General features: G+C 35.7%; 6 non-coding genes across 6 annotated transcripts; all 6 read right to left on the bottom strand.

Moving 5' to 3' along the window:
* Positions 1-58: 58 nt before the first annotated feature.
* On the bottom strand, positions 59-132 carry TRNAI-AAU (transfer RNA isoleucine (anticodon AAU)). Its single transcript has one exon. It is a non-coding gene; the product is annotated as a tRNA-Ile (tRNA).
* An 808-nt stretch (positions 133-940) lies between these two features.
* On the bottom strand, positions 941-1,014 carry TRNAI-AAU (transfer RNA isoleucine (anticodon AAU)). Its single transcript has one exon. It is a non-coding gene; the product is annotated as a tRNA-Ile (tRNA).
* A 1,690-nt stretch (positions 1,015-2,704) lies between these two features.
* TRNAI-AAU (transfer RNA isoleucine (anticodon AAU)) lies at positions 2,705-2,778 on the bottom strand. The gene has a single exon. It is a non-coding gene; the product is annotated as a tRNA-Ile (tRNA).
* Positions 2,779-4,467: 1,689 nt separating this feature from the next.
* Positions 4,468-4,541, bottom strand: TRNAI-AAU (transfer RNA isoleucine (anticodon AAU)). The gene has a single exon. It is a non-coding gene; the product is annotated as a tRNA-Ile (tRNA).
* Positions 4,542-6,230: 1,689 nt separating this feature from the next.
* TRNAI-AAU (transfer RNA isoleucine (anticodon AAU)) lies at positions 6,231-6,304 on the bottom strand. Its single transcript has one exon. It is a non-coding gene; the product is annotated as a tRNA-Ile (tRNA).
* A 6,981-nt stretch (positions 6,305-13,285) lies between these two features.
* On the bottom strand, positions 13,286-13,359 carry TRNAI-AAU (transfer RNA isoleucine (anticodon AAU)). The gene has a single exon. It is a non-coding gene; the product is annotated as a tRNA-Ile (tRNA).
* Positions 13,360-15,836: the final 2,477 nt, after the last annotated feature.

Raw genomic sequence — 15,836 nt, 5'->3', positions numbered from 1 at the left:
TTGCCGCTGGATAAAATCCCTTCTTGGCATTTCTTGTAGGACAACAAGAAAAAGCACATGGCCCGTATGGGGATCGAACACATGACCTTGGCGTTATTAGCACCACGCTCTAACCAACTGAGCTAACCGGCCAAACATAAAAGCATCAGCAAACACAAAAATCCCAAATGTACCTAAAACAGGAGAACATTCAGTATTTCAAAGATCATTAATATTGAGTAGAGGAAGATTCTCTAATAATGGGTTCCATGGTGTAATGGTGAGCCCTTTGAACTTTGAATCCAGTAATCTGATTTCAAATCTTGGTGGGACCTAACTTTATTCAATTTCCTTAAAGTTGAATTTTAGGATAGCTTATCTATATTTAAACTTTGTATAAATCCCATCTTCTTCAGTAGTTTCTTTACTCCAAACTAATTTTGAAACTGTTTCAAATCAGTTTTCAACTGGAGAGATGTTTGTCAAACATTTGGAAATAGGAAAAGTTGCAATAAGAATGCAGTGATCCATCACTTGTGCTATGGTTTTAAGATATTCTGGTTTTAAGAATTTTCTTCTTCAGTGTGCACTAATGAGAGTAAAGGTCTGTTCTTCTTCTCTTCTTAAAACTTAGTCCCCCATAGTAGATTCAATCACCAAATAAATGTCCTGATTGATTAATTTGCCTTAGCATTTCTTAGATTTGCCATATTGCTATATTTGAGAAAAAGTTTTCTATGTATGCCATATAGAGAAATGCTGCATCAGCCAAAGGATGACATTTTTGTTTATTCCTAACATGGATTTAAAAATTCTCTGTTTTGTATGTGTCTATGATGTTCTCTAGCAAGTTTCAAGGGCTGCTAACTGTAGCCAATGCATTCATCCCACACTTCATGCACTTTGCCGCTGGATAAAATCCCTTCTTGGCATTTCTTGTAGGACAACAAGATAAAGCACATGGCCCGTATGGGGATCGAACACATGACCTTGGCGTTATTAGCACCACGCTCTAACCAACTGAGCTAACCGGCCAAACATAAAAGCATCAGCAAACACAAAAATGCCAAATGTACCTAAAACAGGAGAACATTCAGTATTTCAAAGATCAGCAATATTGAGTAGAGGAAGATTCTCTAATAATGGGTTCCATGGTGTAATGGTGAGCCCTTTGAACTTTGAATCCAGTAATCTGATTTCAAATCTTGGTGGGACCTAACTTTGTTCAATTTCCTTAAAGTTGAATTTTAGGATAGCTTATCTATATTTAAACTTTGTATAAATCCCATCATCTTCAGTGGTTTCTTTACTCCAAACTAATTTTGAAACTGTTTCAAATCAGTTTTCAACTGGAGAGATGTTTGTCAAACATTTGGAAATAGGAAAAGTTGCAATAAGAATGCAGTGATCCATCACTTGTGCTATGGTTTTAAGATATTCTGGTTTTAAGAATTTTCTTCTTCAGTGTGCACTAATGAGAGTAAAGGTCTGTTCTTCTTCTCTTCTTAAAACTTAGTCCCCCATAGTAGATTCAATCACCAAATAAATGTCCTGATTGATTAATTTGCCTTAGCATTTCTTAGATTTGCCATATTGCTATATTTGAGAAAAAGTTTTCTATGTATGCCATATAGAGAAATGCTGCATCAGCCAAAGGATGACATTTTTGTTTATTCCTAACATGGATTTAAAAATTCTCTGTTTTGTATGTGTCTATGATGTTCTCTAGCAAGTTTCAAGGGCTGCTAACTGTAGCCAATGCATTCATCCCACACTTCATGCACATTGCCGCTGGATAAAATCCCTTCTCGGCATTTCTTGTAGGACAACAAGAAAAAGCACATGGCCCGTATGGGGATCGAACACATGACCTTGGCGTTATTAGCACCACATTCTAACCAACTGAGCTAACCGGCCAAACATAAAAGCATCAGCAAACACAAAAATGCCAAATGTACCTAAAACAGGAGAACATTCAGTATTTCAAAGATCAGCAATATTGAGTAGAGGAAGATTCTCTAATAATGGGTTCCATGGTGTAATGGTGAGCCCTTTGAACTTTGAATCCAGTAATCTGATTTCAAATCTTGGTGGGACCTAACTTTGTTCAATTTCCTTAAAGTTGAATTTTAGGATAGCTTATCTATATTTAAACTTTGTATAAATCCCATCATCTTCAGTGGTTTCTTTACTCCAAACTAATTTTGAAACTGTTTCAAATCAGTTTTCAACTGGAGAGATGTTTGTCAAACATTTGGAAATAGGAAAAGTTGCAATAAGAATGCAGTGATCCATCACTTGTGCTATGGTTTTAAGATATTCTGGTTTTAAGAATTTTCTTCTTCAGTGTGCACTAATGAGAGTAAAGGTCTGTTCTTCTTCTCTTCTTAAAACTTAGTCCCCCATAGTAGATTCAATCACCAAATAAATGTCCTGATTGATTAATTATCCTTAGCATTTCTTAGATTTGCCATATTGCTATATTTGAGAAAAAGTTTTCTATGGATGCCATATAGAGAAATGCTGCATCAGCCAAAGGATGACATTTTTGTTTATTCCTAACATGGATTTAAAAATTCTCTGTTTTGTATGTGTCTATGATGTTCTCTAGCAAGTTTCAAGGGCTGCTAACTGTAGCCAATGCATTCATCCCACACTTCATGCACATTGCCGCTGGATAAAATCCCTTCTCGGCATTTCTTGTAGGACAACAAGAAAAAGCACATGGCCCGTATGGGGATCGAACACATGACCTTGGCGTTATTAGCACCACGCTCTAACCAACTGAGCTAACCGGCCAAACATAAAAGCATCAGCAAACACAAAAATGCCAAATGTACCTAAAACAGGAGAACATTCAGTATTTCAAAGATCAGCAATATTGAGTAGAGGAAGATTCTCTAATAATGGGTTCCATGGTGTAATGGTAAGCACTTTGGACTTTGAATCCAGTAATCTGATTTCAAATCTTGGTGGGACCTAACTTTGTTCAATTTCCTTAAAGTTGAATTTTAGGATAGCTTATCTATATTTAAACTTTGTATAAATCCCATCATCTTCAGTGGTTTTTTTACTCCAAACTAATTTTGAAGCTGTTTCAAATCAGTTTTCAACTGGAGAGATGTTTGTCAAACATTTGAAAATAGGAAAAGTTGCAATAAGAATGCAGTGATCCATCACTTGTGCTATGGTTTTAAGATATTCTGGTTTTAAGAATTTTCTTCTTCAGTGTGCACTAATGAGAGTAAAGGTCTGTTCTTCTTCTCTTCTTAAAACTTAGTCCCCCATAGTAGATTCAATCACCAAAGAAATGTCCTGATTGATTAATTTGCCATAGCATTTCTTAGATTTGCCATATTGCTATATTTGAGAAAAAGTTTTCTATGTATGCCATATAGAGAAATGCTGCATCAGCCAAAGGATGACATTTTTCTTTATTCCTAACATGGATTTAAAAATTCTCTGTTTTGTATGTGTCTATGATGTTCTCTAGCAAGTTTCAAGGGCTGCTAACTGTAGCCAATGCATTCATCCCACACTTCATGCACTTTGCCGCTGGATAAAATCCCTTCTTGGCATTTCTTGTAGGACAACAAGAAAAAGCACATGGCCCGTATGGGGTCGAACACATGACCTTGGTGTTATTAGCACCACGCTCTAACCAACTGAGCTAACCGGCCAAACATAAAAGCATCAGCAAACACAAAAATGCCAAATGTACCTAAAACAGGAGAACATTCAGTATTTCAAAGATCAGCAATATTGAGTAGAGGAAGACTCTCTAATAATGGGTTCCATGGTGTAATGGTGAGCCCTTTGAACTTTGAATCCAGTAATCTGATTTCAAATCTTGGTGGGACCTAACTTTGTTCAATTTCCTTAAAGTTGAATTTTAGGATAGCTTATCTATATTTAAACTTTGTATAAATCCCATCATCTTCAGTGGTTTCTTTACTCCAAACTAATTTTGAAACTGTTTCAAATCAGTTTTCAACTGGAGAGATGTTTGTCAAACATTTGGAAATAGGAAAAGTTGCAATAAGAATGCAGTGATCCATCACTTGTGCTATGGTTTTAAGATATTCTGGTTTTAAGAATTTTCTTCTTCAGTGTGCACTAATGAGAGTAAAGGTCTGTTCTTCTTCTCTTCTTAAAACTTAGTCCCCCATAGTAGATTCAATCACCAAATAAATGTCCTGATTGATTAATTTGCCTTAGCATTTCTTAGATTTGCCATATTGCTATATTTGAGAAAAAGTTTTCTATGTATGCCATATAGAGAAATGCTGCATCAGCCAAAGGATGACATTTTTGTTTATTCCTAACATGGATTTAAAAATTCTCTGTTTTGTATGTGTCTATGATGTTCTCTAGCAAGTTTCAAGGGCTGCTAACTGTAGCCAATGCATTCATCCCACACTTCATGCACATTGCCGCTGGATAAAATCCCTTCTCGGCATTTCTTGTAGGACAACAAGAAAAAGCACATGGCCCGTATGGGGATCGAACACATGACCTTGGCGTTATTAGCACCACGCTCTAACCAACTGAGCTAACCGGCCAAACATAAAAGCATCAGCAAACACAAAAATGCCAAATGTACCTAAAACAGGAGAACATTCAGTATTTCAAAGATCAGCAATATTGAGTAGAGGAAGATTCTCTAATAATGGGTTCCATGGTGTAATGGTAAGCACTTTGGACTTTGAATCCAGTAATCTGATTTCAAATCTTGGTGGGACCTAACTTTGTTCAATTTCCTTAAAGTTGAATTTTAGGATAGCTTATCTATATTTAAACTTTGTATAAATCCCATCATCTTCAGTGGTTTTTTTACTCCAAACTAATTTTGAAGCTGTTTCAAATCAGTTTTCAACTGGAGAGATGTTTGTCAAACATTTGAAAATAGGAAAAGTTGCAATAAGAATGCAGTGATCCATCACTTGTGCTATGGTTTTAAGATATTCTGGTTTTAAGAATTTTCTTCTTCAGTGTGCACTAATGAGAGTAAAGGTCTGTTCTTCTTCTCTTCTTAAAACTTAGTCCCCCATAGTAGATTCAATCACCAAAGAAATGTCCTGATTGATTAATTTGCCATAGCATTTCTTAGATTTGCCATATTGCTATATTTGAGAAAAAGTTTTCTATGTATGCCATATAGAGAAATGCTGCATCAGCCAAAGGATGACATTTTTCTTTATTCCTAACATGGATTTAAAAATTCTCTGTTTTGTATGTGTCTATGATGTTCTCTAGCAAGTTTCAAGGGCTGCTAACTGTAGCCAATGCATTCATCCCACACTTCATGCACTTTGCCGCTGGATAAAATCCCTTCTTGGCATTTCTTGTAGGACAACAAGAAAAAGCACATGGCCCGTATGGGGTCGAACACATGACCTTGGTGTTATTAGCACCACGCTCTAACCAACTGAGCTAACCGGCCAAACATAAAAGCATCAGCAAACACAAAAATGCCAAATGTACCTAAAACAGGAGAACATTCAGTATTTCAAAGATCAGCAATATTGAGTAGAGGAAGACTCTCTAATAATGGGTTCCATGGTGTAATGGTGAGCCCTTTGAACTTTGAATCCAGTAATCTGATTTCAAATCTTGGTGGGACCTAACTTTGTTCAATTTCCTTAAAGTTGAATTTTAGGATAGCTTATCTATATTTAAACTTTGTATAAATCCCATCATCTTCAGTGGTTTCTTTACTCCAAACTAATTTTGAAACTGTTTCAAATCAGTTTTCAACTGGAGAGATGTTTGTCAAACATTTGGAAATAGGAAAAGTTGCAATAAGAATGCAGTGATCCATCACTTGTGCTATGGTTTTAAGATATTCTGGTTTTAAGAATTTTCTTCTTCAGTGTGCACTAATGAGAGTAAAGGTCTGTTCTTCTTCTCTTCTTAAAACTTAGTCCCCCATAGTAGATTCAATCACCAAATAAATGTCCTGATTGATTAATTTGCCTTAGCATTTCTTAGATTTGCCATATTGCTATATTTGAGAAAAAGTTTTCTATGTATGCCATATAGAGAAATGCTGCATCAGCCAAAGGATGACATTTTTGTTTATTCCTAACATGGATTTAAAAATTCTCTGTTTTGTATGTGTCTATGATGTTCTCTAGCAAGTTTCAAGGGCTGCTAACTGTAGCCAATGCATTCATCCCACACTTCATGCACATTGCCGCTGGATAAAATCCCTTCTCGGCATTTCTTGTAGGACAACAAGAAAAAGCACATGGCCCGTATGGGGATCGAACACATGACCTTGGCGTTATTAGCACCACGCTCTAACCAACTGAGCTAACCGGCCAAACATAAAAGCATCAGCAAACACAAAAATGCCAAATGTACCTAAAACAGGAGAACATTCAGTATTTCAAAGATCAGCAATATTGAGTAGAGGAAGATTCTCTAATAATGGGTTCCATGGTGTAATGGTAAGCACTTTGGACTTTGAATCCAGTAATCTGATTTCAAATCTTGGTGGGACCTAACTTTGTTCAATTTCCTTAAAGTTGAATTTTAGGATAGCTTATCTATATTTAAACTTTGTATAAATCCCATCATCTTCAGTGGTTTTTTTACTCCAAACTAATTTTGAAGCTGTTTCAAATCAGTTTTCAACTGGAGAGATGTTTGTCAAACATTTGAAAATAGGAAAAGTTGCAATAAGAATGCAGTGATCCATCACTTGTGCTATGGTTTTAAGATATTCTGGTTTTAAGAATTTTCTTCTTCAGTGTGCACTAATGAGAGTAAAGGTCTGTTCTTCTTCTCTTCTTAAAACTTAGTCCCCCATAGTAGATTCAATCACCAAAGAAATGTCCTGATTGATTAATTTGCCATAGCATTTCTTAGATTTGCCATATTGCTATATTTGAGAAAAAGTTTTCTATGTATGCCATATAGAGAAATGCTGCATCAGCCAAAGGATGACATTTTTCTTTATTCCTAACATGGATTTAAAAATTCTCTGTTTTGTATGTGTCTATGATGTTCTCTAGCAAGTTTCAAGGGCTGCTAACTGTAGCCAATGCATTCATCCCACACTTCATGCACTTTGCCGCTGGATAAAATCCCTTCTTGGCATTTCTTGTAGGACAACAAGAAAAAGCACATGGCCCGTATGGGGTCGAACACATGACCTTGGTGTTATTAGCACCACGCTCTAACCAACTGAGCTAACCGGCCAAACATAAAAGCATCAGCAAACACAAAAATGCCAAATGTACCTAAAACAGGAGAACATTCAGTATTTCAAAGATCAGCAATATTGAGTAGAGGAAGACTCTCTAATAATGGGTTCCATGGTGTAATGGTGAGCCCTTTGAACTTTGAATCCAGTAATCTGATTTCAAATCTTGGTGGGACCTAACTTTGTTCAATTTCCTTAAAGTTGAATTTTAGGATAGCTTATCTATATTTAAACTTTGTATAAATCCCATCATCTTCAGTGGTTTCTTTACTCCAAACTAATTTTGAAACTGTTTCAAATCAGTTTTCAACTGGAGAGATGTTTGTCAAACATTTGAAAATAGGAAAAGTTGCAATAAGAATGCAGTGATCCATCACTTGTGCTATGGTTTTAAGATATTCTGGTTTTAAGAATTTTCTTCTTCAGTGTGCACTAATGAGAGTAAAGGTCTGTTCTTCTTCTCTTCTTAAAACTTAGTCCCCCATAGTAGATTCAATCACCAAATAAATGTCCTGATTGATTAATTATCCTTAGCATTTCTTAGATTTGCCATATTGCTATATTTGAGAAAAAGTTTTCTATGTATGCCATATAGAGAAATGCTGCATCAGCCAAAGGATGACATTTTTGTTTATTCCTAACATGGATTTAAAAATTCTCTGTTTTGTATGTGTCTATGATGTTCTCTAGCAAGTTTCAAGGGCTGCTTACTGTAGCCAATGCATTCATCCCACACTTCATGCACTTTGCCGCTGGATAAAATCCCTTCTTGGCATTTCTTGTAGGACAACAAGAAAAAGCACATGGCCCGTATGGGGAACGAACACATGACCTTGGCGTTATTAGCACCATGCTCTAACCAACTGAGCTAACTGGCCAAACATAAAAGCATCAGCAAACACAAAAATGCCAAATGTACCTAAAACAGGAGAACATTCAGTATGTCAAAGATCAGCAATATTGAGTAGAGGAAGATTCTCTAATAATGGGTTCCATGGTGTAATGGTAAGCACTTTGGACTTTGAATCCAGTAATCTGATTTCAAATCTTGGTGGGACCTAACTTTGTTCAATTTCCTTAAAGTTGAATTTTAGGATAGCTTATCTATATTTAAACTTTGTATAAATCCCATCATCTTCAGTGGTTTCTTTACTCCAAACTAATTTTGAAACTGTTTCAAGTCAGTTTTCAACTGGAGAGATGTTTGTCAAACATTTGAAAATAGGAAAAGTTGCAATAAGAATGCAGTGATCCATCACTTGTGCTATGGTTTTAAGATATTCTGGTTTTAAGAATTTTCTTCTTCAGTGTGCACTAATGAGAGTAAAGGTCTGTTCTTCTTCTCTTCTTAAAACTTAGTCCCCCATAGTAGATTCAATAACCAAATAAATGTCCTGATTGATTAATTTGCCTTAGCATTTCTTAGATTTGCCATATTGCTATATTTGAGAAAAAGTTTTCTATGTATGCCATATAGAGAAATGCTGCATCAGCCAAAGGATGACATTTTTGTTTATTCCTAACATGGATTTAAAAATTCTCTGTTTTGTATGTGTCTATGATGTTCTCTAGCAAGTTTCAAGGGCTGCTAACTGTAGCCAATGCATTCATCCCACACTTCATGCACTTTGCCGCTGGATAAAATCCCTTCTTGGCATTTCTTGTAGGACAACATGAAAAAGCACATGGCCCATATGGGGATCGAACACATGACCTTGGTGTTATTAGCACCACACTCTAACCAACTGAGCTAACCGGCCAAACATAAAAGCATCAGCAAACACAAAAATGCCAAATGTACCTAAAACAGGAGAACATTCAGTATTTCAAAGATCAGCAATATTGAGTAGAGGAAGACTCTCTAATAATGGGTTCCATGGTGTAATGGTGAGCCCTTTGAACTTTTAATCCATTAATCTGATTTCAAATCTTGGTGGGACCTAACTTTGTTCAATTTCCTTAAAGTTGAATCTTAGGATAGCTTATCTATATTTAAACTTTGTATAAATACCATCATCTACAGTGGTTTCTTTACTCCAAACTAATTTCGAAACTGTTTCAAATCAGTTTTCAACTGGAGAGATGTTTGTCAAACATTTGAAAATAGGAAAAGTTGCAATAAGAATGCAGTGATCCATCACTTGTGCTATGGTTTTAAGATATTCTGGTTTTAAGAATTTTCTTCTTCAGTGTGCACTAATGAGAGTAAAGGTCTGTTCTTCTTCTCTTCTTAAAACTTAGTCCCCCATAGTAGATTCAATCACCAAATAAATGTCCTGATTGATTAATTTGCCTTAGCATTTCTTAGATTTGCCATATTGCTATATTTGAGAAAAAGTTTTCTATGTATGCCATATAGAGAAATGCTGCATCAGCCAAAGGATGACATTTTTGTTTATTCCTAACATGGATTTAAAAATTCTCTGTTTTGTATGTGTCTATGATGTTCTCTAGCAAGTTTCAAGGGCTGCTAACTGTAGCCAATGCATTCATCCCACACTTCATGCACTTTGCCGCTGGATAAAATCCCTTCTTGGCATTTCTTGTAGGACAACAAGAAAAAGCACATGGCCCGTATGGGGATCGAACACATGACCTTGGTGTTATTAGCACCACGCTCTAACCAACTGAGCTAACCGGCCAAACATAAAAGCATCAGCAAACACAAAAATGCCAAATGTACCTAAAACAAGAGAAGATCCAGAATTTCAAAGATCAGCAATATTGAGTAGAGGAAGAATCTCTAATAATGGGTTCCATGGTGTAATGGTAAGCACTTTGGACTTTGAATCTAGTAATCTGATTTCAAATCTTGGTGGGACCTAACTTTGTTCAATTTCCTTAAAGTTGAATTTTAGGATAGCTTATCTATATTTAAACTTTGTATAAATCCCATCATCTTCAGTGGTTTTTTTACTCCAAACTAATTTTGAAGCTGTTTCAAATCAGTTTTCAACTGGAGAGATGTTTGTCAAACATTTGAAAATAGGAAAAGTTGCAATAAGAATGCAGTGATCCATCACTTGTGCTATGGTTTTAAGATATTCTGGTTTTAAGAATTTTCTTCTTCAGTGTGCACTAATGAGAGTAAAGGTCTGTTCTTCTTCTCTTCTTAAAACTTAGTCCCCCATAGTAGATTCAATCACCAAATAAATGTCCTGATTGATTAATTTGCCTTAGCATTTCTTAGATTTGCCATATTGCTATATTTGAGAAAAAGTTTTCTATGTATGCCATATAGAGAAATGCTGCATCAGCCAAAGGATGACATTTTTGTTTATTCCTAACATGGATTTAAAAATTCTCTGTTTTGTATGTGTCTATGATGTTCTCTATCAAGTTTCAAGGGCTGCTAACTGTAGCCAATGCATTCATCCCACACTTCATGCACTTTGCCGCTGGATAAAATCCCTTCTTGGCATTTCTTGTAGGACAACAAGAAAAAGCACATGGCCCGTATGGGGATCGAACACATGACTTTGGTGTTATTAGCACCACGCTCTAACCAACTGAGCTAACCGGCCAAACATAAAAGCATCAGCAAACACAAAAATGCCAAATGTACCTAAAACAAGAGAAGATTCAGAATTTCAAAGATCAGCAATATTGAGTAGAGGAAGATTCTGTAATAATGGGTTCCATGGTGTAATGGTAAGCACTTTGGACTTTGAATCTAGTAATCTGATTTCAAATCTTGGTGGGACCTAACTTTGTTCAATTTCCTTAAAGTTGAATTTTAGGATAGCTTATCTATATTTAAACTTTGTATAAATCCCATCATCTTCAGTGGTTTTTTTACTCCAAACTAATTTTGAAGCTGTTTCAAATCAGTTTTCAACTGGAGAGATGTTTGTCAAACATTTGAAAATAGGAAAAGTTGCAATAAGAATGCAGTGATCCATCACTTGTGCTATGGTTTTAAGATATTCTGGTTTTAAGAATTTTCTTCTTCAGTGTGCACTAATGAGAGTAAAGGTCTGTTCTTCTTCTCTTCTTAAAACTTAGTCCCCCATAGTAGATTCAATCACCAAATAAATGTCCTGATTGATTAATTTGCCTTAGCATTTCTTAGATTTGCCATATTGCTATATTTGAGAAAAAGTTTTCTATGTATGCCATATAGAGAAATGCTGCATCAGCCAAAGGATAACATTTTTGTTTATTCCTAACATGGATTTAAAAATTCTCTGTTTTGTATGTGTCTATGATGTTCTCTAGCAAGTTTCAAGGGCTGCTAACTGTAGCCAATGCATTCATCCCACACTTCATGCACATTGCCGCTGGATAAAATCCCTTCTTGGCATTTCTTGTAGGACAACAAGAAAAAGCACAAGGCCCGTATGGGGATCAAATCCATGACCTTGGCATTATTAGCACCACGCTCTAACCAACTGAGCTAACCAGCCAAACATAAAAGCATCAGCAAACACAAAAATGCCAAATGTACCTAAAACAGGAGAACATTCAGTATTTCAAAGATCAGCAATATTGAGTAGAGGAAGATTCTCTAATAATGGGTTCCATGGTGTAATGGTGAGCCCTTTGAACTTTGAATCCAGTAATCTGATTTCAAATCTTGGTGGGACCTAACTTTGTTCAATTTCCTTAAAGTTGAATTTTAGGATAGCTTATCTATATTTAAACTTTGTATAAATCCCATCATCTTCAGTGGTTTCTTTACTCCAAACTAATTTTGAAACTGTTTCAAATCAGTTTTCAACTGGAGAGATGTTTGTCAAACATTTGGAAATAGGAAAAGTTGCAATAAGAATGCAGTGATCCATCACTTGTGCTATGGTTTTAAGATATTCTGGTTTTAAGAATTTTCTTCTTCAGTGTGCACTAATGAGAGTAAAGGTCTGTTCTTCTTCTCTTCTTAAAACTTAGTCCCCCATAGTAGATTCAATCACCAAATAAATGTCCTGATTGATTAATTTGCCTTAGCATTTCTTAGATTTGCCATATTGCTATATTTGAGAAAAAGTTTTCTATGTATGCCATATAGAGAAATGCTGCATCAGCCAAAGGATGACATTTTTGTTTATTCCTAACATGGATTTAAAAATTCTCTGTTTTGTATGTGTCTATGATGTTCTCTAGCAAGTTTCAAGGGCTGCTAACTGTAGCCAATGCATTCATCCCACACTTCATGCACATTGCCGCTGGATAAAATCCCTTCTCGGCATTTCTTGTAGGACAACAAGAAAAAGCACATGGCCCGTATGGGGATCGAACACATGACCTTGGCGTTATTAGCACCACACTCTAACCAACTGAGCTAACCGGCCAAACATAAAAGCATCAGCAAACACAAAAATGCCAAATGTACCTAAAACAGGAGAACATTCAGTATTTCAAAGATCAGCAATATTGAGTAGAGGAAGATTCTCTAATAATGGGTTCCATGGTGTAATGGTGAGCCCTTTGAACTTTGAATCCAGTAATCTGATTTCAAATCTTGGTGGGACCTAACTTTGTTCAATTTCCTTAAAGTTGAATTTTAGGATAGCTTATCTATATTTAAACTTTGTATAAATCCCATCATCTTCAGTGGTTTCTTTACTCCAAACTAATTTTGAAACTGTTTCAAATCAGTTTTCAACTGGAGAGATGTTTGTCAAACATTTGGAAATAGGAAAAGTTGCAATAAGAATGCAGTGATCCATCACTTGTGCTATGGTTTTAAGATATTCTGGTTTTAAGAATTTTCTTCTTCAGTGTGCACTAATGAGAGTAAAGGTCTGTTCTTCTTCTCTTCTTAAAACTTAGTCCCCCATAGTAGATTCAATCACCAAATAAATGTCCTGATTGATTAATTTGCCTTAGCATTTCTTAGATTTGCCATATTGCTATATTTGAGAAAAAGTTTTCTATGTATGCCATATAGAGAAATGCTGCATCAGCCAAAGGATGACATTTTTGTTTATTCCTAACATGGATTTAAAAATTCTCTGTTTTGTATGTGTCTATGATGTTCTCTAGCAAGTTTCAAGGGCTGCTAACTGTAGCCAATGCATTCATCCCACACTTCATGCACATTGCCGCTGGATAAAATCCCTTCTCGGCATTTCTTGTAGGACAACAAGAAAAAGCACATGGCCCGTATGGGGATCGAACACATGACCTTGGCGTTATTAGCACCACGCTCTAACCAACTGAGCTAACCGGCCAAACATAAAAGCATCAGCAAACACAAAAATGCCAAATGTACCTAAAACAGGAGAACATTCAGTATTTCAAAGATCAGCAATATTGAGTAGAGGAAGATTCTCTAATAATGGGTTCCATGGTGTAATGGTAAGCACTTTGGACTTTGAATCCAGTAATCTGATTTCAAATCTTGGTGGGACCTAACTTTGTTCAATTTCCTTAAAGTTGAATTTTAGGATAGCTTATCTATATTTAAACTTTGTATAAATCCCATCATCTTCAGTGGTTTTTTTACTCCAAACTAATTTTGAAGCTGTTTCAAATCAGTTTTCAACTGGAGAGATGTTTGTCAAACATTTGAAAATAGGAAAAGTTGCAATAAGAATGCAGTGATCCATCACTTGTGCTATGGTTTTAAGATATTCTGGTTTTAAGAATTTTCTTCTTCAGTGTGCACTAATGAGAGTAAAGGTCTGTTCTTCTTCTCTTCTTAAAACTTAGTCCCCCATAGTAGATTCAATCACCAAAGAAATGTCCTGATTGATTAATTTGCCATAGCATTTCTTAGATTTGCCATATTGCTATATTTGAGAAAAAGTTTTCTATGTATGCCATATAGAGAAATGCTGCATCAGCCAAAGGATGACATTTTTGTTTATTCCTAACATGGATTTAAAAATTCTCTGTTTTGTATGTGTCTATGATGTTCTCTAGCAAGTTTCAAGGGCTGCTAACTGTAGCCAATGCATTCATCCCACACTTCATGCACTTTGCCGCTGGATAAAATCCCTTCTTGGCATTTCTTGTAGGACAACAAGAAAAAGCACATGGCCCGTATGGGGATCGAACACATGACCTTGGTGTTATTAGCACCACGCTCTAACCAACTGAGCTAACCGGCCAAACATAAAAGCATCAGCAAACACAAAAATGCCAAATGTACCTAAAACAGGAGAACATTCAGTATTTCAAAGATCAGCAATATTGAGTAGAGGAAGACTCTCTAATAATGGGTTCCATGGTGTAATGGTGAGCCCTTTGAACTTTGAATCCAGTAATCTGATTTCAAATCTTGGTGGGACCTAACTTTGTTCAATTTCCTTAAAGTTGAATTTTAGGATAGCTTATCTATATTTAAACTTTGTATAAATCCCATCATCTTCAGTGGTTTCTTTACTCCAAACTAATTTTGAAACTGTTTCAAATCAGTTTTCAACTGGAGAGATGTTTGTCAAACATTTGAAAATAGGAAAAGTTGCAATAAGAATGCAGTGATCCATCACTTGTGCTATGGTTTTAAGATATTCTGGTTTTAAGAATTTTCTTCTTCAGTGTGCACTAATGAGAGTAAAGGTCTGTTCTTCTTCTCTTCTTAAAACTTAGTCCCCCATAGTAGATTCAATCACCAAATAAATGTCCTGATTGATTAATTATCCTTAGCATTTCTTAGATTTGCCATATTGCTATATTTGAGAAAAAGTTTTCTATGTATGCCATATAGAGAAATGCTGCATCAGCCAAAGCATGACATTTTTGTTTATTCCTAACATGGATTTAAAAATTCTCTGTTTTGTATGTGTCTATGATGTTCTCTAGCAAGTTTCAAGGGCTGCTAACTGTAGCCAATGCATTCATCCCACACTTCATGCACTTTGCCGCTGGATAAAATCCCTTCTTGGCATTTCTTGTAGGACAACAAGAAAAAGCACATGGCCCGTATGGGGATCGAAACATGACCTTGGCGTTATTAGCACCACGCTCTAACCAACTGAGCTAACCGGCCAAACATAAAAGCATCAGCAAACACAAAAATGCCAAATGTACCTAAAACAGGAGAACATTCAGTATTTCAAAGATCAGCAATATTGAGTAGAGGAAGATTCTCTAATAATGGGTTCCATGGTGTAATGGTGAGCCCTTTGAACTTTGAATCCAGTAATCTGATTTCAAATCTTGGTGGGACCTAACTTTGTTCAATTTCCTTAAAGTTGAATTTTAGGATAGCTTATCTATATTTAAACTTTGTATAAATCCCATCATCTTCAGTGGTTTCTTTACTCCAAACTAATTTTGAAACTGTTTCAAATCAGTTTTCAACTGGAGAGATGTTTGTCAAACATTTGGAAATAGGAAAAGTTGCAATAAGAATGCAGTGATCCATCACTTGTGCTATGGTTTTAAGATATTCTGGTTTTAAGAATTTTCTTCTTCAGTGTGCACTAATGAGAGTAAAGGTCTGTTCTTCTTCTCTTCTTAAAACTTAGTCCCCCATAGTAGATTCAATCACCAAATAAATGTCCTGATTGATTAATTTGCCTTAGCATTTCTTAGATTTGCCATATTGCTATATTTGAGAAAAAGTTTTCTATGTATGCCATATAGAGAAATGCTGCATCAGCCAAAGGATGACATTTTTGTTTATTCCTAACATGGATTTAAAAATTCTCTGTTTTGTATGTGTCTATGATGTTCTCTAGCAAGTTTCAAGGGCTGCTAA

Source organism: Taudactylus pleione, unplaced genomic scaffold, assembly GCF_031769625.1.
Source record: "Taudactylus pleione unplaced genomic scaffold, aTauple2 ptg000085l, whole genome shotgun sequence".
NCBI lineage: Eukaryota > Metazoa > Chordata > Amphibia > Anura > Myobatrachidae > Taudactylus > Taudactylus pleione.
Note: the sequence above shows the minus strand (reverse complement) of the source record. Positions and strands in the feature narration are given on the sequence as shown.